Source organism: Sinohyriopsis cumingii, chromosome 3 (genome assembly GCF_028554795.1).
Source record: "Sinohyriopsis cumingii isolate HCF-2022 chromosome 3, ASM2855479v2, whole genome shotgun sequence".
NCBI classification, from domain to species: domain Eukaryota; kingdom Metazoa; phylum Mollusca; class Bivalvia; order Unionida; family Unionidae; genus Sinohyriopsis; species Sinohyriopsis cumingii.
Window position 1 is genome coordinate 149,180,430 of NC_142963.1, and position 25,480 is coordinate 149,205,909.

Sequence of the window (25,480 nt, forward strand, 5' to 3'; positions counted from 1 at the left end):
AAGGCTTTTCTTCTGGTCAGACATAGACTGTTGTCATTTCCCTCTTCAGGTTAGACGTGCTCACGTCGTTCATTTAGTCTGGCTTCTTCAAGTATTTATTTGTACTGGTTATCATTGGCTATCAACATAAACACTGTACTGCTTTGATTCAGACATAGACCTACAATGCCCTCCATTCAGGAAATACTTGTGTTTCTACCGTTAGTCCATCATTTCCAAATAACAATCTTGGTTTATTTTAGTTTGGCGGTCATGAAATCCAATATTGCCAGCATATGGCGTTGTTTTTCTGACTCGAAACATTCGCAAGGATCCCCGTTCAGCATTTCTATGTAGTAATACAATACATGAAATCTCAGTTCTTCTGTGAGGTTTAAGGCGCTTTTGGCGCTTCTTGACGCCTTATGTCTGTTGAATACACATCAATGCCGAACGAAGAGGATTGTCTTGCCTACCAAGCAATTCTTGCTCTGTCTGAATAAACACTTTTGTTTCCTGCTTTCATGTATTCTTGTTGGAGACCTTGTTGGTCGATAATACTATTTTGGAGAAATTCGTTTTAAGGCTGTAATTCTCATCAGTTTTCAGATGTAAGCCAATTTTTAAAGGTCGATTTTAATATATATTTCAAACCATGTCGACTTTATTGAAATATTTCTCAGTACATAGAGTAAAATCGTTTCCAACAATAGTTTAAATTGATATTTAAATGCACTTCGTCAAAAGACGATTTGCTGACAACAAGATGAATAGGATGCATGAAGTTTGTGCCAAAAACTCAATGCACGTCGTGGTAATTTCATAATTTCAATAATGTAGCCGTGAAACAACATAATGTGTTATTGGGAAATACATCCAATGCATTCTCACTTGGTAATTTTAAATAAAATTAATTATTAATAGCTCCAGTTGTCGTTTTTCTGAACTGTCCTTTAGATAGGACGAAAACTGATTTGTATTCTTTAAGTTTTAAAGGTTGATATCTTTATGTTTTGAAACACACATACACATAAACACAACATTACTGGGAGTGTCTTATTCTGTATAACAAAGAATCTCTAACAGAGGGAAATTTAATCACGGCCTGCCTAGACTGTATCTGCTTAGAGAATCACACTGAAACATTGATATCCTCTATACGGTGACTGTCAGCATCCTCTATTGCCGGTAAATGTCGGTCTACTATCGAATGGAATGTAATACGTAACCAACTGCTCTACATTTTAGAAATTCGCAATGGGTCTGAGTTTTGAAGAAAAAGATTTTGCCAGATTTTCATCTCTGATAATTCTGGATGTTTAAAATAGATCTTGCGTATCTTAGGTATTATAAAAAAATGTTAACTCCCTTTATTGTAGCCTTTGAATAATATGTGTAATTTGGGTTGAAGTGTGTAAAGCTTGTCCTTAATTCAGATGTGTAACCTTTCGGAAGACAGCTAGCTCCGATTGGTCATTTTAACGTCGTGGAGTTCAGAGGTAAAATGAAGAGAAAAAAAAGAACTTGCTGGTGACTTTTATATATTTTATAATTCATGTGTTGCACTTTCAGAAACTATTTTGAACTAGTTCCTGCTCATCTTCTAATATGCATGAGAGCATCTCATGCTGACCAGATGTATGCTTTTATTCATTGCCCCAGTTCTAACGTTTACTAAAGTTAGTGTATTTTGGATAGTTCAGGGTCATTGTCCTAGCACAAGAGTGCATCATATTTTGATCAGGTGAATGCTTTAGACAGTGCAAGAGTCCCATAATTGCCAATTGTAAAGATAATTCAGTGAAATCACATGAAAGTAGCAAAGAGGTATGCCAAAAGTCTTTCCATCTGAAATGTGGCACATTAAAACAACTTGACTTTATACATGTCTGGCATTCAGTAGTACACCCTAACTTGAGAGCTTAACGTAATAAGGCACATATCAACACCGCGTACATTTTTATTTATCTTTCCTACCTACAATATATCTTTGACGTTTTATTTTTAGATCAAAGTTGTTTTCTTAACACGACTTTGTCGAAGCCTCTGTTACAATTAAAAGTGTTAATTAATTAATTACTGCTCACCTACATAATATCAATATACTAAAATAGGTGGAGGAGATGGAATCCATGAAAATGTTTTGCTGACAATCTGTGAATAAACGCAGGAAAGGAGTGATTTAAACAAGTTTAGAGTCATACTTAAATATAGTAAGCTGCAAATCAGGCCTTTGTGATCTTATTTGAAGATCAATTTTCATTTCTAAATAGGTATCCCAGACAATTAAACAACTGAATGACTTGTTATTGACTACTCACATAATAATCACATCTGGTGTGCATATAAGATAATGTCAATATTGCATACAAGATAAGGACGGAGTTGAACAGAATACTCCATAAAAAGGACTGAAGAAGTCTTTATTTGTTAATTTTCAAAATCAGTGCTGCTTTAATTTTCAATTTTTGTTCTTCTCATGTTTCTTTATATAGCTTTACCCTGTTGTGAAAATGGCTAATAATTGAAAATAAACAGATAGTTAAAGCATGTTAAAAATGATAGTATACTGGTATGGTAACACGTTTTCTGTAATTTATTTTTTTAAAAAAACATTTCTCTTAGTCTGATTATATATTTTCATATGAAAATGTGTTAAGAGGTGCGTTGTTTCATTCCTTGACATTGCTATAAAGAATTTACCAAGGACTCAAAGACGAGTTCTACTGACTCTTTCTTAAAGTCTCCGCCGTTTTCTTGTGTTACTCGTCTTGAGAAACTTTAACCCGTTATATTTTTAAATCAGTTAACATAATCCTTCTTCAGGAAGTAATATTTGTTGTGATTTTCTTAATTATCATAAATTTACGTTGTGGAAATATTTGTAAAAACATTTTTCAAGTTAAATCGTTCTTTAAACAATCAAAACTATTTCCAGTCTTTAGCCTTTCGTTATTTTCTTTAGAAAAACTCCCATTTAAAAAATATTTAAATTTAAGTTAACAAATTTCGTTCACTGTTTCCACTTTCCGCTTATACGGAAACATAGTAAATGTTTTGACAATATCTGTTTTTCAATTTGGTCATGTCTCCACCAAAAGCATAAAACTTTCCTAAATTATTTATGCTTCCTGAGAAACAAGTTGAATAATACAGTAATTAAAATGCAAATCATATTTACAAAGAAGATGTATTTAAGAGTAACATCTATGATACGTAAATACATAGGTAGAAAGTAGTAGTTGTTGTTGTTGTTTTGGGGTTTAACGCCATTTTTCAGCACATGATAGGCTATACATGGCGGCCAGTATTAATGGTGGATGGAGAACCCGGGAAAACACCGGAAAGAACCACCGACCCACGAGAAGCTACTGGCAAGCTTTCTCACATACCCACATTGGCTGAATCCTAGACTCGAACCGCCGCAGACAGAGGTGAGATGGCAGTGATCCGTAACGAAGAGCGCTTTAGACCACTCGGGGCCCCCGGTAGAAAGTAGATGATGAACGACATATATAAGCATACACATATGCACGCACATATGCATACTGAAAAAAGAACAGACAAACAATAATTATTGATGCACATACATATTTGACAAGAGTATTGATTTCCGTTAATATGTTTAGCATATTGACCGAACATTTTGAAAGTTTCAGCCTCAAACAATATTTTAAACTCTCTGTAATTATTTCTTCGCAATATTGCCCTAATTTAAGTTGGTTTTAGTGATAAGGGCATGATGTAATATCACGATCCAAGTGGTCGAAACACTCCTGCAATACGTAAACCATTTAAATTTGTACCACAAATATAAATCATATAGTTACATTAAAAAGTTTAGGATATTTGTCTAAATATGGTTCTATGATGTATACACATGCATTATTTAACATTAAACATAATATATATTATTTTTGATTTGCTCTGATAAAGGTCATGCAATTCTTTGCCGAATCAATTTTTAGAATGATTAATAATACGTGCAGCTTGGTTTCACGTACATGGTTACATGTTGTATAAATAGCAACTGGACCGTTACTTCAGTCACTGCTGAGGGACAAAATACAGACGAGAAGCATCACAAAAAGGTGAGAGTTACATTCAATTAATATATATATATATATATATATATATATATATATATATATATATATATATATATATATATATATATATATATATAATTTAAAGTTAAATAAGTAAATGGCTTTCTATTTATTTATGTAACGATTAGAAAAACGTCAAATCAATTACCTATCGTGTGCAAACAATGCTCCACACTCAATATTCTGAGGCACCATAACAACAGAGTAGAAAATTATTAAACATGTGTTTTTATTTCACAGCCAGAGAGCTTTATGAAAAACATGTGTGTTTTTATTTCCTAGAAAACAATCAGTGCCTCTGAAATTATGCAACATACAAGTATTTTGCCGAATAAAAGAATCCAAACGAATCTTAGGAAAAGAAAATTATAAGCTGGACAATCGAAGGGGTAATTGTCTCTCAAATCATTCCAAAAATTTCTAATGCGGAAAAAGTACTTTGTAGAGTACGAAACCATTAAATTCTATTACGTATTATACACTGCTAAATTTATAATGTATCCACCACAAAACCATTAAATTCTATTACGTTCCATATATTGCTAACTTTATACTATATCCAACACAAAACCATTGAATTCTGTTATGTTCTATATGCGGTTTAAATTATACTTTATACAGCAGGAAACTACCAATTGTCTAATATTTGCAGCATCATGAAGCTCGCCCTGATTTTTCTCGCTGTGCTTCCGCTTGTTCTCGCTGTACCCGTGGAAGAGAAGAGGTTTCTTGAGTTTCTCCATCTTGACTCTCTCAATCGTATGTCTATTATCATTTAGTTTATTTTTGTTTTGATCTGTACATGATGCTTATTGACTAGGGATCTGTACATGATGCTTATTGACTAGGGATATTTACATGATGATTACTGACTAGGAATCTGTACATTACTCTTATTGACTAGGGATCTGTACATGATGCTTATTGACTAGGGATCTGTACATGATGCTTATTGACTAGGGATCTGTACATGATGATTATTGACTAGGGATCTGTACATGATGCTTATTGACTAGGGATATTTACATGATGATTACTGACTAGGAATCTGTACATTACTCTTATTGACTAGGGATCTGTACATGATGCTTATTGACTAGGGATCTGTACATGATGCTTATTGACTAGGGATCTGTACATGATGCTTATTGACTAGGGATATTTACATGATGATTACTGACTAGGAATCTGTACATTACTCTTATTGACTAGGGATCTGTACATGATGCTTATTGACTATGTATGTATACATGATGATAACTGACTAGGAATCTGTACATAATGCTTATTGACTAGGCATCTGTACATGATGCTTATTGACTACAGATCTGTACATGATGCTTATTGACTACAGATCTGTACATGATGCTTATTGACTAGGGATCTGTACATGATGCTTGTATTTTGTTACTGCTGTATTTGAGTATTCATTGAACTTATTCGGCTCCATGTGATAGAATTTTTTATATGGATCTGATCACAAAATAGTGCTAACATAACTTGTTTTCCAGGATACACCTTTCACCAATTATTCCCAGGCAAACGTATATCAAAGTCGCCTGTCTCAACGTTTGGTCAAACATTCTGAAATGTGTCGGTACGCGATCCAAATATAAAATTAAAGTCTTTTCCAAGATATAAACTATTGTGCTCGCTGAATTGTATACGCCTCTATATACCTGCAGCTGATAACATACACAACATTTGTTTCCGTCAATTTCTTTGTTTCGTACGCATATATCATTTTGTATTCCCTCTACAGTGAATCATCTGGTTGATAAGCTAAAGGCTTCGCTCCAGAGTGGTACGGGACATACAGGGTGTGTTGTACTCTGTCAATCGTTTGCCGGTCCTGTATCGTTCCTCTGTGGTCAGGCTTGCGACGTGTAAGTCACTTCACGTATTTTACAAAACACGGGGCCCATAATGCACCAGCCGTTTCAATTTTCGCGGTGATGAGAGTGCTAGTTAGTGGGGGAACTGGAATTTTCTTTGAATCCGAATTTGTATTCTTTTCTCCCGATAATTTTCCCCAGCTCATATAACGTATACATTTGCTTGCTTCTTGCTTGTATTATGTATCAACTAGGGTAACCACTCATACCAAAAAAAAAAACATACAAAAAAAAAATAGAGTGATATTCTGTTTGCGAACGATCGAAAAAGCCAAACGATGGTGTTACGGATCTATGGTCTTAAACTATGTAACAGAAAGGAATCGAAAAAACAAGTTAAGTAAAATAACGAAACAAATATATTTTCCCAGAATACAAAGTGAAAATTGAAAAGACACCTACATTATTGTGAATGAAATCCAAAATAATCCTAAATATTATATCACGCTTCTAAAAGTATAGAATGTTTCGGATGAATTCGAGTCTTGAATGTGCAGATGTAAAAACAGTCTTGAATGTGCAGGTGTACCAGCAGTATTGAATGTGCAGATCTAACATTTGTCCTGAAGCAACACGATCATATAATCAATAAAGTTTTTGAATGAATTCATAATAATACTGAAGTATGTTTTAGTCCCAAAAGCCAATGCGAACATTCTGATTCTAATGAATAATTTCAATAAATGATTCCTCTCAAATTATATCTGAGCATAACTAAAAACTCTGAAACTGGAATGAATAAATGTTTATATAGACTCTACAGTCACATTAACTATGAGGCAATATAACGCCATGGATGTGTCTCATTTAAAATGGAAAACTTAATTAATTTCGTAAACAAGGATAGGTCTTAAATTTGAATTCCGAAAGAAGAAAAAAAATAATACGACCCCCCCCCCCAGGAAGACAGAACCCTCAGCCATTAGAGAAATCAATTATATGAAAACTCGACTCTATGTCACCAGCAAAGTTTAAGCAAACTATATTTATATATATGCATCCCATCAAAAAGAAAAATAATTTTTTATACAATCAAGTTTTTTTTATTACACAGATTAGCAAAATATACATATGATACTGTAAGAATTAAAATTAGCATCTGAAGATGTTTTATTAATGACACAAAATATACATATTACGTATGGACTTTGATTTGTCAAAAGAATCCTTACACTTGTCAGACCAAAGAAACTTGTATTTCTTACTCAACAAATTTGTAAAAGGCTGAGTAATTATGAGTAATTTGTAAAAGACCGAGTAATTATGGAGAAATTATAACCAATTTTTCGTTAATACCTTGCTATACCCAACAACCACACCAGCTGCTATTTACTGACAGGCAATGGGAGTTTAGCGATAGGCATGACCTTAGCTTCTACATTTGTAACTTGACCTTGTCACTGAGTATATCCTAAAGATATAACACAGTCATGGTAAGACTCACCTTTACCTAAATGAATCATCACAATTACATTATTCTGATTGGTTTCAAAATGATTTTTACAGGTATCCTTGTAGATGCTAACATCATCGATGTACGCATCACTATTATGAAGACCATATGTTATCATATTCATATATTGACGGAGAATTTCGTATACTAAAGGGAAATACTTTATCTTGATAAAGTCCATCTGAAGTTGTAAACTTTATTTTACTCCTTCCGTGAATGGAATTTGCCAGAATCGTTTCTAAAGGTCAAACTTGCAGATATAGTTTGTATTTTAAATTTTGTCAATGCATTGGAAATGAATCCGTTTTGGTGACACTGTTGAATTTTCTATAATCGGTACACATGCGGAGTGTATTATCTGGTTTAGGCACAATACTACACGGTGAACTCACTTCACATTTACTTGGCTTTATAAAATCATGTTCAAGCAGATCTTGCATTGTTTTCTTCAAACATTCATGTTTTAAAAGGATTCATACTGTACGGATGCCGTTTCACATTTGTAGACTATAGATGACAAAATTATTTATTTTTATTTTTACTGATGTAAGTTAAGGAATTTACTTTCTTTACAATCGTACAAGGCCCATACAATTTAACCCGAATAAGATTTTGAGGTAAATGCATAAAAACCTGAACTGATCAGGCTGAAAACTCCTTTCACCTGTATTTATGTCATGCCATAATTTCATTTTAGACTGCGTGGAGTGAAAGTAAGTTCTTGCCAGTTGTATTTGAAATCAGACACATATTCAGGAAGGGTAGTCCTGGAACTTTCATTTGAAAGAAGTTTCTATTTTTATAGCTTCAGTGGTCCACGGATAGTATGTTCAGAATCTATTTCAAAAGGACTAAACCTTAATGATCTGATTCAACAATGTTGCTTGCTAATCCTAATTCTTTTACTTTTTTTTACTGCATTTCCCATTTTTCTTTTTGTATTTTTATTTTTTTCCCTCTCTCTCTCGTTTTTATATCTCCTACTTCTCTTTCTCTATATTTGCATTTGTTATTTCCAACCAAAATACTAGATCTAAATATTATTAATCTCTTGTTTTGTTAATGTTGCCTCTGCTTCAGAAAGATCATAGTCTCTAGCACGCCCAAGCAACTGCTGATCCTTTTTCAAAGACTCTATCCCTTCCTGGGTATGATATAAAATAAAGTTTTCCACTTTAGATGACATTGTGCATGCTTGCTGATGCCACTAACGATTTCTCAATTGTGTGAAATTACAATCATTCCCCAAAAAAGAAAAAGAAAATTCCGAAAGGGAAGTCAGTTTATATTTTAAAAACAATTTTTAATATCTCTGAATTTTAAAAAAAAAATTAGATCCCTGACGAGATTCGGAGTCTATGGTCTTAAAATATGTAACAGAAAAACGCGAAAAACACGTTTAAAAGATCAGCCAATAATGTTTATTTATCGAGAATACAACGTGGAAATTCAAAGGACACTTACAGTACTCTGAATTAAACCTAACTATCCTAAATGTTCTGTGGCAAGTAAAAAAGCATAGAATAACTTTCGATAGTAGATGTGATGATGTGACAACAGTCTTGAATGTGCTGATGAAACAATAGTCTTGATATATCAAGATGATATGGCCCGTAACGTCTTTGAATGAATTCCGAATAATTCCTAGGCAGTGTTTGAGTCCAAAAAGTTGATAAGTACTAAATAATTAAAAAGGATAATTTACATAAATGATTCATTTGAAGTTATATCTGAACACAACTTCAAACTCTGATTATAGACTTCCAAGGACTAATACTGAATAGGAACGAATACGTGCACTGTATGCAAGTAATTTCAAATGGCTAATAAGGTCAACTTCGTAAACAATGTCTTGAAATTAAATTCTAGTAAAGAACGTTACAACAATCAGGTAGACTAAACCCATAGCCATGACAAATGTCTGTCAGTAGTGAAGGGGGACACTTTACGGACAATGGGAATTAGCATTAAAAACACCCTTGGGACACTTTACGGACAATGGAAATTTAACATGGAGAAAAATCGTGGGACACTTTACGGACAAGGGGAATTAACATGGGAATAAATCGTGGGACACTTTACGTACAAGGGAATTTAACATGGGAATAAATCGTGGGATACTATACGTACAAGGGAAATTTAACATGGGATTTTTTTTTTTAAAAAAAGTTTTTTTAAAATTTAAATTTAAATTTAAATTTAAAAAAGGGGTAGGCAATTCAAAAGACTATCTCTTTTCGAGAAATATGGCTGGCCCTGAAAAGGGCCTTTGGGTTTTCTTCTTCTTCTTCTGCTTCTAATTTCTTCTTTTCCTCCACCAACTTCTTATTTTATCTCCAACACTCTTTCTCTTCTTTTTTTTCTCCTTCTCTTCTTTCTTCTCTTCCTCCTCTTCTTCTTTCTTCCTCTTCTCATTTTCCTCTTCTTTTTCAATTTTTTCGTTCCATGTTCTTATTCTTATCTTTTCCTCTTCATCCTCCTTCTCCTCCTTGATCTCTTTCATGACACCACTAATCTTGTCCTTTGCTTTCCTTAAATTGTTAATTTCCATCTTTACACGATGGGGACTATAGGAATAATGGTCTTCAACCAGTCTTAATAGCATCTGTTCCATTATTCCTAAGTTGTCTAAAACGTCTTGCAAGGTTTGTAATTTGTCCATTTGGTTTGACGCCATCTTCTTTGTATTCTTTGCAGAATGGTTTGAACGACGAATACTGTGGGTTCTTATACGAAAAGCGCGAACGTGAAGGAAAACATCCCCTAAAACATAAAATGGATCTTACCTAGATGATGACCGAACATCGCGCGTACGTGAAGGAAAACATCCCACTTTTCTCATTTCATATAATATAACCCTAACTATACTCTCCACATTTGCTAAGAAACCCATAATCTACTATTCACACCAACATACCTGAGCTCTTACAAACACACAAACACATACACTTCCACTATTAATAAAGAGTTAGTGTTTATTTTCACACTACTCTACCTACATACATTGGCAAATTAATAGTTATTTCTTTTCTAGAGTATTGGGTAGCCCTGAAAAGGGCTGTTTTGTTTGGAACTTCATGGGCACCTGGTTAATGGTGGCACCTTCCAGGCCTGGCGCCACATACACATCTTATCCCCCAGTTACTTTTTACCTTTTGAGGGGAGAGAGCAGAGGCAGGATATGTTGCTTCAGAATCCCAATTTTCACTCTCTGGGATTTTGAAATTTCTTCTCTCCTTTTCCTCCTCCTCTTCTTTGTTTCTTCTTTCCTCTTTATATCTTCTTTCTTCTTCTTCTTCTTTGTTTCTTCTTTCCTCCTCTCTTATCCTTCCCTCCTCGACAATGGCTTCCGCGGCCAGTTCATTTAATATGCGCCTGGCATATTCCAGATGCACATGAAGCTCCAACAGTTTCTCAAGTCTCGTGTTCATTTTTGGTGTTGATCAATCAACAAGGGTAGCTCGACTGCCGAACGAGTTTCAATTTATAGTGAAAGCGCGGACGTGATGGAAAACATCCCCCTAAAAACATAAAATTCATCTTACCTAGATCATGACCTAAAACAACAACAACGCGCGGACCTAAAAGAAACACTCGCTCACTTTTTTATGCTACCCATCACTTCAATTGACTATCCACATACGCAAAGCAATCCAATCTAACCCCTAATATACACCTCAAACAACCCCAAAAACAAACATCATTTTAATCTACTATCCACACCAACCTACTTTATCACTTACAAACACAATCACACAAACTCATACGCTCACATTTTTAAAAGCTAGAGTTAGTGTTTATTTTCACACTACTCTACCTACATACATTGGCAAATCGATCGTTATTTCTTTTCTAGAGTATTGGGTAGCCCTGAAAAGGGCTGTTTTTTGTTTTGCTATGGCATTCTTTTTTAGTTTCTAAGAATGCGATGTCCTCTGAGGATAGACTTTCTGGCGATAGGTCTGCTTCTTCGGAAAGAGAAGAAGAATTCTTTGGTGTCGATACGACAATCCACAAAGCCTCTGTCAGCTTCAGGCTGTTGCTGCTGCTGTTGTTGTTGCTGCTGCTGTTGTTGTTGTTGCTGTTGTCTCTGAAGTCTGTACTTCTCTGTCCATTCTTCTTTCTCCCTGTTCATTTCTTCTCTGAAGAGCTCTTCTATCAGGTCTTCAGTGATTTTTAACATTCTCACATTCTCTATTTCTTCTGGCTTCGGTATCAGACTGTGTCTGACCCTATGCAGATTCACGTAGGCTTCGTTGAGCTTAGCTAGTTTGGAGCACATCTTCTTAGGAGGATGAGTCGACAATGGATGGCTAGACTGGGAACAACCCGGTTCTTAAAGTGAAAGCGCGGACGTGAAGGAAAACATCCCCACACGGTTTTCGAGCCGCAACGTTCATGAGAGGGATAGTAAGAAATGAAAGAGCATCAATTCAACATTCTTATAGCTAAACAAAAGACAAAAGCATTTTTTCAAAACACAACATTTTTTATTCAAAAATCACTTAACACTAAACAACAACTCTAACATTTTTAACAATAATCCAACATTATAACATCAAACAATTTTTTCAAATCACAAACATTTTTTTCTCAATTCACAATCTACTTTAAACAGGGCTGACAACGTTGTGAATGAAATTGTGATTTCCACTGTTGGAAATCATTAGGCCATTGATGGACACTACGTTTCCTAGCTTGAGACAAAAGATAAACATAATGGTCACAAAACCATCGATCTACTTTCACATCATTTCTAGCAGAAGAACGAGGATCGAAATGAGTCACTAAATGTTCTAAGGAATAGCCCAGGCTCCGATGATGCAGAAAATACACACAGTACTGTCCACACACCAAGGAATCTGTGCCTTGTAATTTCACATTATTGAATCGGGTGGTTTGAGCATTTCTTCTCATAAAGTCGATGATATCGTCTTCCAAAGGGGGCAATCCATACGAATCGAAATATTCCACACATCCTTCTTGAGGAAAGTAGACGGCTACCCAGTGGGTTCCTGGGAGATGACTTTCGTCCGTGTTGATCACGTAAGCTTGATGGTCTTTAGGTTTGCGATGAGGGAGTTCATCTTTAGCACAGACGACGGGATTCCAAGAAGACGTATACGAACTGTGGTTCAAAAGGTAATAAAGTTCCCAGGTATCCATTGTTTTGTGTTTGTTTTTTTCTTCTTCACAGGTAATAATACGTTGTCAATTCGATCCTGACTTTTTGCTTGAAAATGTCTGAGGAATAAACGGTTATTCGTTCTGTTTCCTCACTCTGATTCAGGAGAGCTTCGATACGATGGATCTCTTGAGTGGTTAATGCTGGACAAGAATGTTCACGCAAGTCTTTATACCACTGGTGCAACACGTCTTTGTTCGAGATGAGACTCCAAGCTTCGTCCAGATACTCGTCCAATTTTTCTTCTTGACTCAACATCAGGCATTTATCGTGTTGAATTTGACTGGGATGATCGTTTTGACATCCATAGCAATTTTTCTTGATCAATTCCGTCATTTTGTCGACCAAGTGTTTGGCAAAACAGGAGACTAAATGGGCTTCTTGTTCTGGCCATCTTGACTTCATCATGACAACTTCTTCGTCTTTGTCTTGGGATCCTTCTTCCACGATCTCCTCACATTCCGTCTCCAAAGTTTCTCCACTTTGTAAAGAGGGATAACAGTCTTCCATGGCTTTCTAATAATCTAGAATGACTTCTCTCAAACTGTTGATTTCTATGGTATTATCGAATTCTGCATACAGGATGACGTTCACTGTCTCTGTCAGAGGATTTGCAAACTGAAGTTCCACACGAATCTGGCCAGATTTTATAGGGTGGAAATGTCCCTCGTCGCTGCCTTGGTCTGGAGTGAAATCGAAAGCCCACAAAGCATAGCCTCCGTCATAATCGTTGTACGTAATGCCGTGAGTGGTGTTGGTTCCTAACTGTCCGGTGGCTTCGTACAGGGACAAGTACGATCTCAAGTAATTGTTCTTGGCAAAGTCAGGTTCGAAAGGTCAGGTACACAAGGTCTTGCCATCACGACTGACTTCGATTTTCTTTACGTCGAAGTGTTGAAAGTTAAAAGGATTTTGATTGAAGGCTCCGTTGAAGGCTGCATTCGAGACCATACCAAGGATCAAACGTTTGGGTAACTGTCCTTGGAACAGATGATCTTCGGTTATGGATTGTAGTCCAGCAGAAATGGTGAACGTTTTCACTTCCACACGTCGGATGGGATACTTGGCTGTCGTTCTGCTCAACGTCTGACTGATGTCGTTTGCCACTTTGGGTAACACTTCCACGCGCCGTACGTAGAGTCTGGCTTGTAGGATTGTGCTTTTAGGATTGCCACCTTTAGTAGCATCACTATCAGCCAACAAATGGAAAGCGGCACTGCTGCGATTCAGTCTCAGGCGCACATTGACACCGTTCAGCAAATATTTCTCTTGCAACCACATGTCCAAATGCAAACGATCCATCAGTTCTAAACTCTTTCCACCTAGGATTTTCTTTTGTCTTTCCTCAAAGCCGTCATTGTCTTTTTTTAATGTGTTGAACTCGTTCGCTTCGTCAGGTTCCCACAGCACACAAGCATTGAGATGAGTATCCTTGGCATCTATTCCGTACGTCAAGAGATTTTCCAGGTAGGCACGGTAAGGGTAAGTATCCATGCTACTGCTGACTAGTTTGTTATTCAAGTACAAGTCCACTGAGCTGAACAAGGAATGCATGAAATTGTTGACGGGAGCTATATTCTCAGTGTCTTCTACTGCACCATCCTCCTTATCTAGAACTTGGACTTTCAGGTACAAGTAACTGCTATTCAGATCGATGTAATCTTCGGGCTGTCCTTTGATTTCAAACTCGATGGGAGCTGAGGCTGTCAATGAGGAGACGGGATGAAATTCCACCCATTGGGATTCTTGCATGGTCATCATGGTGGGGGGCATGGCAAACAGATCCAGTTCCGTCTTGGAACAAGCGCAAGACTCTCGGTGCATCATTTTTTGTTGTTGCTGTGTTTCAATAATCGAAAACGTCTAAGTCTCGAACGGTTCTTCTTTTCTTGGCCTTTCTCGCTTGAAGTCTGGTGAAAGGGTGTTTTCTTCTTCGTCGTCTCTTTCTGCCTTGTCCTTGCTGAATGCTTGACTCGGTAGCCTGCAGGGCATTTATAGGTGTGTCTCGTCGGCCTAAAATGTCTTTGCCCGTTTGCAGCAAGACATTTTTGCCTGCCCTCATGAAGACTTCTTTAGGGTTCTGTTTGTCGATGATGACATTTTGGAGAAATTCTTTGCCTTGTGTCAGTGCCGCATCTTTCAAGGCGTGCAATCCTCGTGTCACCATCGGTTTCAACACTGAGGCCACCGAACGAAAGGCCGATTTTAACATGTCTCCTAAACCGTGTCCTCGCTGTCGAGCCACCCCTTGGTACACTGGATACATGACTTACTTACGAGTCGTGAGAGAACCGTTTTCGAAAATGGAGTTTCACCGTGACTTTTCCTTTGTTAGTGAATGGAATATTTTGTCCCAAATCTCCTTTTATAGTAATGTTGACCGTGTCCAAATACGACTTAGTGACCGGCAAATAGTGAGGATGGACAAATTCGCGGTGGACGTGATAAGTGTTTCCACCTTCCTCGTCAGCGTTTGTGGCAGAATCTACTTTGAAAGGAATGACACGCAGTAACGGTACGGAGGTGTGTCCCACCACGTTGTATTCCACCACATCGGAGTACACGAACATCAAATTCAGTCCTTGGTTCAGTTCTACCGGGGTACGAAAATACTGGCCAAAAGTCACGTTGTCGAAAATGACTGGTAATTCGGGTGATGTTTTTCGTTCTAAGTTCTTCCTCAGCTCCATGTCCCCGCCCAACATGTCAAACAATTCGGGACAAAATATAATGGACACGATTTTACTTCGCTCAAATTTCATCAAGAAGCGACGAGCTACTTTGTGGTACTCCATGGTGACACTTTTGTTCCTGAAATTGTCCTTCTTAAAAACTTCCCCAAACACACCATTAAACTTGGAGGCTATGGCGCTGACCAAATGATGACCACTGAAATAATAGCCTGGGGGAATCACAAAGTTGTAGGTCCACGTTTTAAGTTTCTCATCATAGGTTTTATTGTCATATTTGACATTCTTATCCAAGTACTCTTGCAATTGCTCGTCATGAACTTAAACCGTAAAAGTATTTTGCTGGGCAATGACATTGAGGACTTGGGTCGGGTGAATCATTTCTACTAAAGCCACTTCCCAATGGGCTTCGTGATCTAAGGGGATGGCTTGAGGTAATTTGGCTGTGTAACAGCACAACGTGTTGTTGGGAAACACCTCCATGGAACTGTCACTGGGTAAGGTTAAGTAAAATTGGTTTTGGTGACTCATAATTCCAGAGTTCTGTGGCTGTCCGAGGGAATATTAGTGGATGTCAGAGGTGTGTCTCCGCCCAAAATGGGGTTCTGATTGTGGTTGGACTGGTGACTGGCACTGGCACTGGACACAACGTTCCCGTTCGAGGAGAATTTCAGGGAGGGATTGGGAAGTAGGTAACCGATGCAACTGCTCAATAAAATGGTCCACAATTGTTTGTCTCCTTGTTGCAAACTCAAATTGGCGATGGCTGCCCCGATGACACAATACACCACGAAGATTTGGCAGAAAAAGACGATTTGCGTTTTAGGCACACGTTCTCCACACCACACCCACAAGGGTTGTTTTTGTAAATCTTGCACAGAAGAACTAGGGGAAGAAGGAGTGGTCGACGTAGCTGCGTCTGATGTGTGAAAGGGCATGATGGTCACTTCTTCTTTTTATAGTCGATGACTTGCGAAGCGTCGATCCAAGAATCGAAACTTGGTGGATATCCTTTCCAACGTACTTTGACTTCTTTGACACGTCGTTTGCCCACTTTACGGGTTCTGCGTTCGAGAATGCTTTCGATGTCGTACACGTCGTCTTCTTTTTTGGTGACACGTTGTAACTCGGGCAAATAAAACGTTCCTTTGAGTACTTCTCCGTTCATGTCTTCCAATTTATAGACGGCAGGATGACGGCCATGCACTCGTCCAGTGACGCGAAACAATTCGGTCGTCCAGTTAGGTAAGTAACCTTTGTCGAAAGTGCGTTTGGTTTTGCCAATGCGCACCCAATCTCCTACGGCCAACTCTCCACTTTTCTTGGGGACAGCCCTCGTCGGGGACGTACCGAACAGGCGCTCGAACACCAGCACTTCGTTGTCGGGAGTCACGTCTTGCGGGGCACGTCCGATGCTTCGATGGTAAGATTGGTTGTACGCTTGCACCAGGTGCGGTAAGATGTCGATGTACTTCAGAGTGTGGTGATGCGTAAAATATTTCCACATGCGTTCTTTCAAAGTGCGTTGAAAACGTTCCACGATGCTGGCTTTGGTTTCGGGATTCTCGGTGGTAAAAAAATGAATGTCACGTTTCTTTAATTCTTTTTGGAAAGCTTGGTTCAGAAATTCGGTGCCTTTGTCCGTTTGCCATCGAAGAGGGTGACGACCGCTTTGTTTCAACACCCGTTGCAGGGCTCGCACTAACTCGCTGCTCGATTTGGAAGTCAAGGGCACGACCCAGGCAAATTTGGAAAAGACGTCGATGACACAAAACAAATATTTGTAGCCACGATTGTAGCTGGCCAAATGAGAGACATCGGCTAAATCGGCTTGCCATTGATGATCGATGCCTTCCACTCGGGTGCGACTTCTGGCAAACTTGCGTCGAATGGGTTTGTGTAAAGTGTAGGTAGCTTGTTCTTGTAACCATCGTTGCACTTGAGGTAAACGGAGACTTTTCAGTCGGGTTTTGGCAGCACGATACAATTTTTGAACTCCTGCGTAACCTGCAGGATGGGAGGGATCGTAGTAAATGCTAGCTAAGACTTTTTCCATTTTTTGTGTGGATTGGTGTCTTAATAAGGCACCCACTCTTGGAAGAGGCTACTCTTTTTCTCTTGGGGTATTTTCTTGGATTGCAAGGCTTTGCGTGTGCGGCCAGCAATAGGTGTCGAAGAGGAGGAGGATGTCTGAGCGGGGGATATCGGTTCTTGTTTCACTTCTGTTTTCACTTCTGTCTTCACTTTCTTTTTCTCTTGTGAGGAAGAAGGGGTGGCCATCATCTTTTTAATCCATCCAATTCTGGAGGTAGGTGGTGTTGTTAACTTGCGTACTTTTTCGGGTGGAGTTTGAAATCCTTCTTCTTCTTCTTCTTTTCCTTTTTCTGTCTTGACCACTGGTACTGGTACTGGTACTGGTACTGGTACTGGTGATGGTGCTGGACTTTTCATCAAGGTCTTAAAATCTTTCAAAGTGGGTAGAGCTGTTTCGTCTAAAGCTTTCTGGTGAAAGAGTTGCAGTCGTTGCAAGAGTTGACCGTACTTTTGCGATTTTTCTGTTTCGGACAAATCTTGGCGATCCATCAAGGACTGCAATTCGTGTTGTAACTGGGACATCTCGCTCAAATTGGGATTGGGAGGTAAATGCGGGGTGCGTTGTTCTTGCCACCGATGGTATTCCATCCATCGTTTGTAAGGCACTAAAGCTAGTTTTCGTCCTTCCATGGGGTTGTCAGGGGTGAATTCTGAGATCTTGGGACTTCCGAAGGCCTTTTTATCTTGCTCCCATCAGTCCTCCCAACATGGTTCCCAAGACTCCTTTCAGTATGGGGCCTAACAAGAGAGGTAAAATGCCTCCACGTTGGACCAACATCTTCTTTTTTTGACGAATGGGAATTTTCTTTTGAACCATTTTCCGAAGAACGTGACGATGTTTGCCTAAGCATTGTTTCTGGTGTTTGGACAAAGGGATAGTGCCTTTCAAAACGTTCAAACAACATTCGCACACGGTATCGATGACCTCTTTGGAGGCCGTTTGAATGAGTTTTTTTCGTAGGGGTGGAGAAGCTTTGGACAGGACAGATAACAGGTCCCCATGTTTGGCTAAACGTGGTGGTAGTCCTTTCCTTTTCTTTCCTTGGGGTTTTCTGGAGGGTGACATCTTTGAGTCTTTAGGAGCACCTAAAAACACTGATACCCTACTCGGTCACAGGCCTTTTTTATACTGGAACGCGTCGCCACTGATTGTCTTTACGTTTTATCAGTTTGAGGACAGGCATGACACGTCGTGCAGGGGTACGTAACGGACTAAATCGAGCCAGTTCTTGCTTGGACAAATCCAGTAAACTTTGTAACATGCCCGATCTTTCTTGAACTTTGATTTTGGGAGAAGGTACTTTGTGAGCAGCAGCCACTGCTGCTAAATTGGAAGGTCCTGCCACTGGGGAAGCTCTTTTGGGGGTCATCAACGGAGAAGTTCTTGGTGTGATCAACGTCTCCAAGTACTCTTCAGTTCCTGGTGACATCAACGGAGAAGTGGACAAACGTGAGGCTGCCGGAGACGTTGTGGCAGGTCGTGGTTTGCGAGTGTAAGGTTGCGTCCTGGCCGAAGTGCCTCTCTTGCGACTAGTTTTCTTCTGTGGACTTTTCTTTTTTTGAGGACTTTTTCTCTGTTTCTTTTTCTTGGGGCTTCTTTTCTTTTTCCGGGGTGATGATGGTGGTGTCTGGTAAGAGGAGGGTCCTGCCACTGGAGAAGTTATTCTTCTTGGGGACTTGGTCTTTTTCTTTTTCTTCTTGGGGCTTCGTTGGACTTTTGTCTTAGGGATAACTTTGGGGGCATTAGGATCCCATCTTAAGAGTGAGCGAATGATGACCCCTCCTAGAGTACCGCTCCCTCCAGGTTTCAAAATGATTTGTTTTTTGGTTTGAGTGTCGATGCGGGGATCGGCCAGTTGGACCAAAGCGACTTTGTTTCGATCGAAAAAGCGTTGGGTTTGATGAGGAATCTGAATGATTCCTTGGAGTAATTGACGTGCCGTCACCGTGAACCATCGTAAGACTTCTTTGAGACTAGCTTCTAAGACACGAGCTCGTGTTTGTGGATCTTTTTCTCGACTGATGCCATACAAGGCACGAATCAATTTGACGGGAAGATGCGACTGAAGGGACGTCATGTTCACACTGTGTGAGACAGACGAAAAAGGGTCTGAGGTTTTTATAGATTTTTTCATGGGGAGTGAAATGAAGTCGAGGACGGAGACGTGTACAGGACAGGCCCTCCGTCTTGGCACCAGTGGTGAAACAAGTGGGTACGAAATCGCAAATCCTCGGGGGTCGTAGGTTTCAAATCGACGAGTAAATAGGCGTGTGGAGTTTGAGTGGCATCGTCGTACGCCTGAGTCAGCCAAGGCGTTCCTAACTGTTTGGCTAAGACTTGCACTTGCGATTTATCTCGAGGGCTTTTAAACAAGACCACGTAATGCGCATTGAGACTGATGGTACGATGGGCTTTACTTTGTTGAAACAAATTTTGGGTGATGTAAACGACACTGGCATTACGGTGATGCCCTTTGCGCGTAAACCACAATTTAATTTCTTCTTCGTCTTCTCCTAACATGTCGTCGAAAATGACCAAATGGGTTAGACGGGAGTCAGAGACGATGCCGTCGTCTTCTTTAGGAATGCCTTCCACAAACACGATGGAATCGCCTTGACTTTCTCGCAAGAGGCTGTACGCCGATTGCCACTCTTTGTAACACCACACGATCCGTTGAGGGGGCCGATCGATCAAATGATGTTTATGTTCGATCAAACGTTTGACGAATTCGGTTTTGCCCGAACCGCTAGGTCCAGCAATGAGCATGTTAAAGGGATGGCGAAGATACAAAGCCTCCCAACTGGCACGATCTAAGTGTTCGTCGATGATTTTGACAGTAGAGGAAGAGGGAGCAGAGACAGCAGAGGTAGCCATGGTATGAGAAATGTCACTTGTGACACGAAAAAACAAACAAGACAAGAGTTTATATACTTTTTTCAGAACACGTTTATTGAATGTTTCAAATATGAACACGAAAGACAAAAATACATACAACCCAAATAGTGATGTACAGGAATATAAAACACAGCAAAGCGATCAAAGTGAAATATAAACAAGTGTCTGTACAACATGTTTTGGTTAACCAAGATGTCCTAGGGACAGTGTGTAATGTTCTTACAGTTTCTACATGAGGTATTGTCACACAAGTGTCCTCCCGGAATGACCTTTCAGGCATGTCCATGACAGTCCTGTCCTGAAACGAGTGGTTGTTCTCGGTGACGGGTTCTTCTGGCACCGTCACTAACACGGGTTGAAAAGTAACTTTTTTCCTTGAACAACTCTTGTGCATACTGGGCCACTTCTTGGGTCCAAACCTCAAAACCCCCCTTTTTCCAATCACGAACATCTGTCCAATGAGGGTGTAAGTCACAAGCTACACACACATCGTCATACACGTCTTGGGTCGCTAAAAGTTGACGAATCTTTTTTTCCTGTTGAGGTCGAGAAGTATCCAGATGAAAACGCAAGGCTTTGAACAAAAGGAGTTTTTCGTGACCATTTAAGGCCATGGAGGTGGTAAGTACTGATCGTAAAGAGTCCACAAAGAATCGGCTGGTAAACGAAATCCCAGAAAACAAGTCACTAAGACACACACCACTTGTCGTCCAAAATTGAATGGATACAGTTCTTGCAATAATCGATGGTAATGATCCACGGTTTGAATATGGTCATTGAGTTCCTTCCACGGAATCTGTTGGATGACATGTGACATAAGTCGTGGCATGGCAGCCTGTTTTTATAGTCTCTTTGTTTCGGAAACAATACACGTACTTTCTAGCCAGAGATCTTCGTTCTCCAGTAGGGAATCTAAATCTTGCATACTGTAACCGAAACTTCAGAGTTCGTTTAGAAGTTTCCTCTTCCTCTAAGTAGATTCCACGTAAAATATGTTGATAATCCTTTAACTTGTCTTCCTCAATGTATTGCTGTAGGTGAATCTCGAAGTAACCAAAATAATGAACATTTCGATCATTCACTAACTCAAAGTGTTGAACAAGGTCTGACCACTGAAACAATTTCTGACGAATCAGTTCTCTTATACCATTCAGGTACCAGTGGTTAAAGATCTGGTGACGTAACGGATGCAATTGTTCTTTACGTTTGACTTGTATTTTCACCAGCTCTCGGTAAAGGCGTTCTCTCAACTCCACAGGCAAAGCACGAATGTTCTCTAGCAAAGTATCCATGAATAGGTCATACTAAATCCTCTTTGGTCTGACACAAGAAATGTACTCTTTGCACAAACATGGTTTCACTTCAGTGTCGAATTTAAATCGTTGAGTCACTAATCTACACATTACAATTCGTTCAGAAGTTTCCTCTTTCACCAAGTTGACATTGTGTTCAAGATGTTGGTAATTCGTTAACTCTTCCTCTGGAATTCGATGCAGTACGTTTACAATGATGTAACTACAATCGTCCATACCAAACCAATCCTTTTTAAAACTAGAGGATCGTTGATCAATGTCTGTCCGATGGAACACTTTCAATTGAATCAATCCTTGTATAGCCTTCAGGTACCAGTGGTTCAAACACCGGTGACGTATCGGATGCAATTGTTCTTTACGTTTCACTTGTATTTTGACCAGTTCTCGATAAATGCGTTCTCTCAACTCCACAGGCAAAGCACGAATGTTCTCTTGTAAAGTATCCATGAACAGATGATTATGGTAAGAAGTTACTTCAATGTCTCGGTCCCACTAAAGGTAAGTAATGACAATTCGGTGACCATCGAGCATGTTCTACGTAGGCCGAATCTTGCGGTTCCCAGTGGTGAAGTGACACACCGCAACTGAAGCACTTGACTTTATCTCCTTCGCCCAAGTAGAAAAATCCGGCTCTGGCTAATTCTTCGGGGGTCGGTCCTCCCAGATACTTAGGCCATTTTCCTTTGAACGATTGAAGACGATTTTCAAAGTCGCAGTATTCCGACAAACGCACAGGAAACGAATATTCGTTTTTCACAGGTTCGTTTCGATGAGGGTTGAGTGAAATGGGCAGGAGTTTGCTCAGGGCTGGATGACATCCGTAGGGAGGTAAACGTGAAGGTCGACATTCCCCTTTAAAACGAAACCCAGTAAAATGTCCAAGAGGACGAGCAGCATCGCTTTCGCATCCCTCAGGTTTGACACGCACAGCATCACTTTCCATGACAGGGGCAGTGAGAACAAAGTTCCCATGATGCTTTACGGCATCGCTCAGGTCACAACGTACAGCATCGGTCCCATCGCAAGGCTCACAATCGCACTCGTCTGCAAACTCCGTTACGCAATTACAATGGTAACCACATGGACAATCGCAGTTTCCTTCCGGACATTTTCCGTCGCAATGCCTGGGTCTTATCCATCCAGTATTAGTCACACTAGAGGAAGATACAACTTTTTTACAATCCCCAAACTGAAACGATGTCTTTTTCAAAGTATTCATCTTGTTCGCTCGGTCTTGGTAGTCACAATGAACTATCGATCTTGACCATAGCCCCCCTTTTTATACTAGTCTCAATGCAGTCTCCAACTTGTACATCTTTCCTTTTTTACGTTTTTTATGTCCTGTTTCGGAAGGTACCGTCTCTAAGGTACCGTCAACATTGTACCGTAGTGTGATGGGTGGAAAGGCCATAGAAAGGTAAGGGCAATTCGGAGACCATCGAGTATGCTCCAGAATAGCTGAATCTTTATAGATACATAGATCCATTCGTAACTTCAGTCCGCAAGCGAAACACTGCACCTCGTATCCCAATCCTGACTCAGGTCCCAAGTAGACAAATCCTGTTCTAGCTAAAACATGCGAAGAAGGTAATCCTTCCCTATCCGTAGGCCATTTCTGAAACGTGTCCAATCGACGGGCACAATCACAATAGTCAGGTAAGAAGACTGGAAAATGGTAGGGTTTGAACTTGGAGTTCTCATCGGGTTTCTCACTCGATTCTTGCTGTGGCGAAGTCATCTTTCTGGTGGGGTAACTATCCTCTTACAACCAATGTTTTATACCAACGTGTCCATACGGTAAGGTGAAATGATTGGGAAGTCGAACTCGCTTCTGGTACACGATTTGATAAACTTTTTCCAAAGGTCGACTGACGATGTGGTGAGTGGGTAAACGTACAATCTTGTTCGGTTGGTGAGTGGTCACTTTAAAGTTTCCATCCTCTCCCGATTGCAAGGCTTCTTTCAATACCCCAAAGTTGACCACTCGACTGGTACGATAATTCAGAGTCAGTCCTTTCACTTTGCACGTCGTGTGCACTTCTCCTTGTTTGTCCCGGTATTCGTAGCCGTAATTTTTGGGACCGCCACTGACGAAACTTAGAATCTTGTCGTCGGGATGTTCGTCTGTCCAGGCTCCTAAACGGTCTCCTTCGATGTTAGGGTGATGTTGAATCGGGTGATGGATGTAAATGCAACTGTCCGTGTCAAAGTACAGGACGCGTTCTTCTAACAGTTCTAAAGCTTCGTACAATTTTAAGCGAGCATGGGCTGTCACGTAAGCCGCAATGATGACATTTCCAAAAGGGTCGTCTTGCACAAAGTCCAGATCTTCTTCGTAATTGACCAAGATCAAATTCTCTCGAACGACGTCCACGTGTTTCATGTATTTGGTTTTGTCGTGAATCATCTGGAAGTAGCGGGAAGGTTCTGTCAAATATTCCGTCTTGGGTAAACACGGTCGTTGTGCCATTTTGCCCCACAAGCAATTTAACATCACTTTGGCAAACGATCGCCTGCCTTCGTTTTTCTCGATGTGGTCTAAAGTGATACCTTCTTGTTCGTAATATTTCTCTTTGAATTGTATTTGGTCTTCGGGAGTGTGACACCAGGAAGGATAGCCGCTGGCTTCTTGTTTCAGTTTCAAAAAGGCATCCACGTAGTCGGCGAAAATGCCTTTCTGCGTGGGGTCACCCTTGCGGTATTGTTGTGTCTTGGGAAAGTGGCAAATTTCGTACACTTCTAACAGTTGGTATCCCATGTCCAGAGCTTTGAACAATTCTACGCTGACCCAGGTTCCCGTCAAGGCACGTTCTTCCTGGCTGTGCTGACAAGGTTGGTCTTGGTTGCACGTTTCGGCACAAGTACGGCACAAGGGAAACATCAGTTTGCCTTGACAATGGTGAGGTAAGACGGGATGGTATAGGTTCGTGGGAGGCAAAACTTTACACTTGATCAAGCCTTCGTATTGTCGAATGTTTTTCAGGTCGATGTGTTCCGTCAGCAATTGCGGGTGCCCTACAGGAAAACGACAATATTTGCACACGTAGGGATACAGCGAACACACGTCCAAGTATTTGATTTCTTCTCCTTTCTCTTCGTCGGCTTGGTACAGCAAACAAGTGGCATTGGTCCTTCCTCCGTACAAACTATCCCTCGGGTTCAGCGGGTCCACGAACTGGTAACTTTCCACGAGGCGTTTAAACTCGGGATCGGTTTTCATACGGTGATCGTACTCGTGTTCCCACATTTCCACCACTTGGTATCCTTGCTGTTCCAACTTTAGGCGCCGCTGACAAGTGTCCTGGTACAAGTCTTCCATGGTTCGTTGCAAAAACTGATTTTTAGTGCCACGGTCAGGGTAACAGACGGGACATCCGTGAAATAAGCAACCGTTAAACTCGTACACGATCTTGGGGTTTTCTAAGTCCCAGCCATCGACCGAATACGTTCCGATGGTCTTTTCGCCCCCTCCGTTGCGGGCATGCTGAATCCACTTGTCTTCCTTGTCGCACAAGTAATGTAACCAACGTAGGGCTTTGACCGAGTATTGACGTTTGACAAAGTGGGTCGTTTGAGGACTGATGACAGCCACGGTCTTTTCAGGCATGAATCGTTGTCGATACACTAAGGAACACGCTTTGGCAATGGTGCAAGCTTCTTTCAAAGGATCGACCCCTCCGTGTTCCATGAACAGTTCTCGAAATTTTCCACAGCAACGCCGTAAAATGTCCACGTCGGAACGACAATACTTTAGCATTTCTTCCTGAAAGTCGAAAGGGTCCGAGGCGTGAGCCTGGTACCAAGCGTAGAAAGCTTCTCGTTGTTCGGTACGCATGTTGTCGGGGTCGTAATAGTGAGCCTCAGGC

General features: G+C 40.1%; 1 long non-coding RNA gene across 1 annotated transcript in view; it reads left to right on the forward strand.

The window, feature by feature from the left end:
- Nucleotides 1-4,002: 4,002 nt before the first annotated feature.
- LOC149804127 (uncharacterized) overlaps nt 4,003-25,480 on the forward strand; it is a 28,436-nt gene continuing 6,958 nt past the window's right edge. Inside the window, exons 1-3 of the long non-coding RNA XR_016420307.1 lie at nt 4,003-4,070; nt 4,741-4,847; nt 5,851-5,974. This is a non-coding gene — a long non-coding RNA (uncharacterized LOC149804127). The remainder of the gene's footprint in view (nt 4,071-4,740; nt 4,848-5,850; nt 5,975-25,480) is intronic.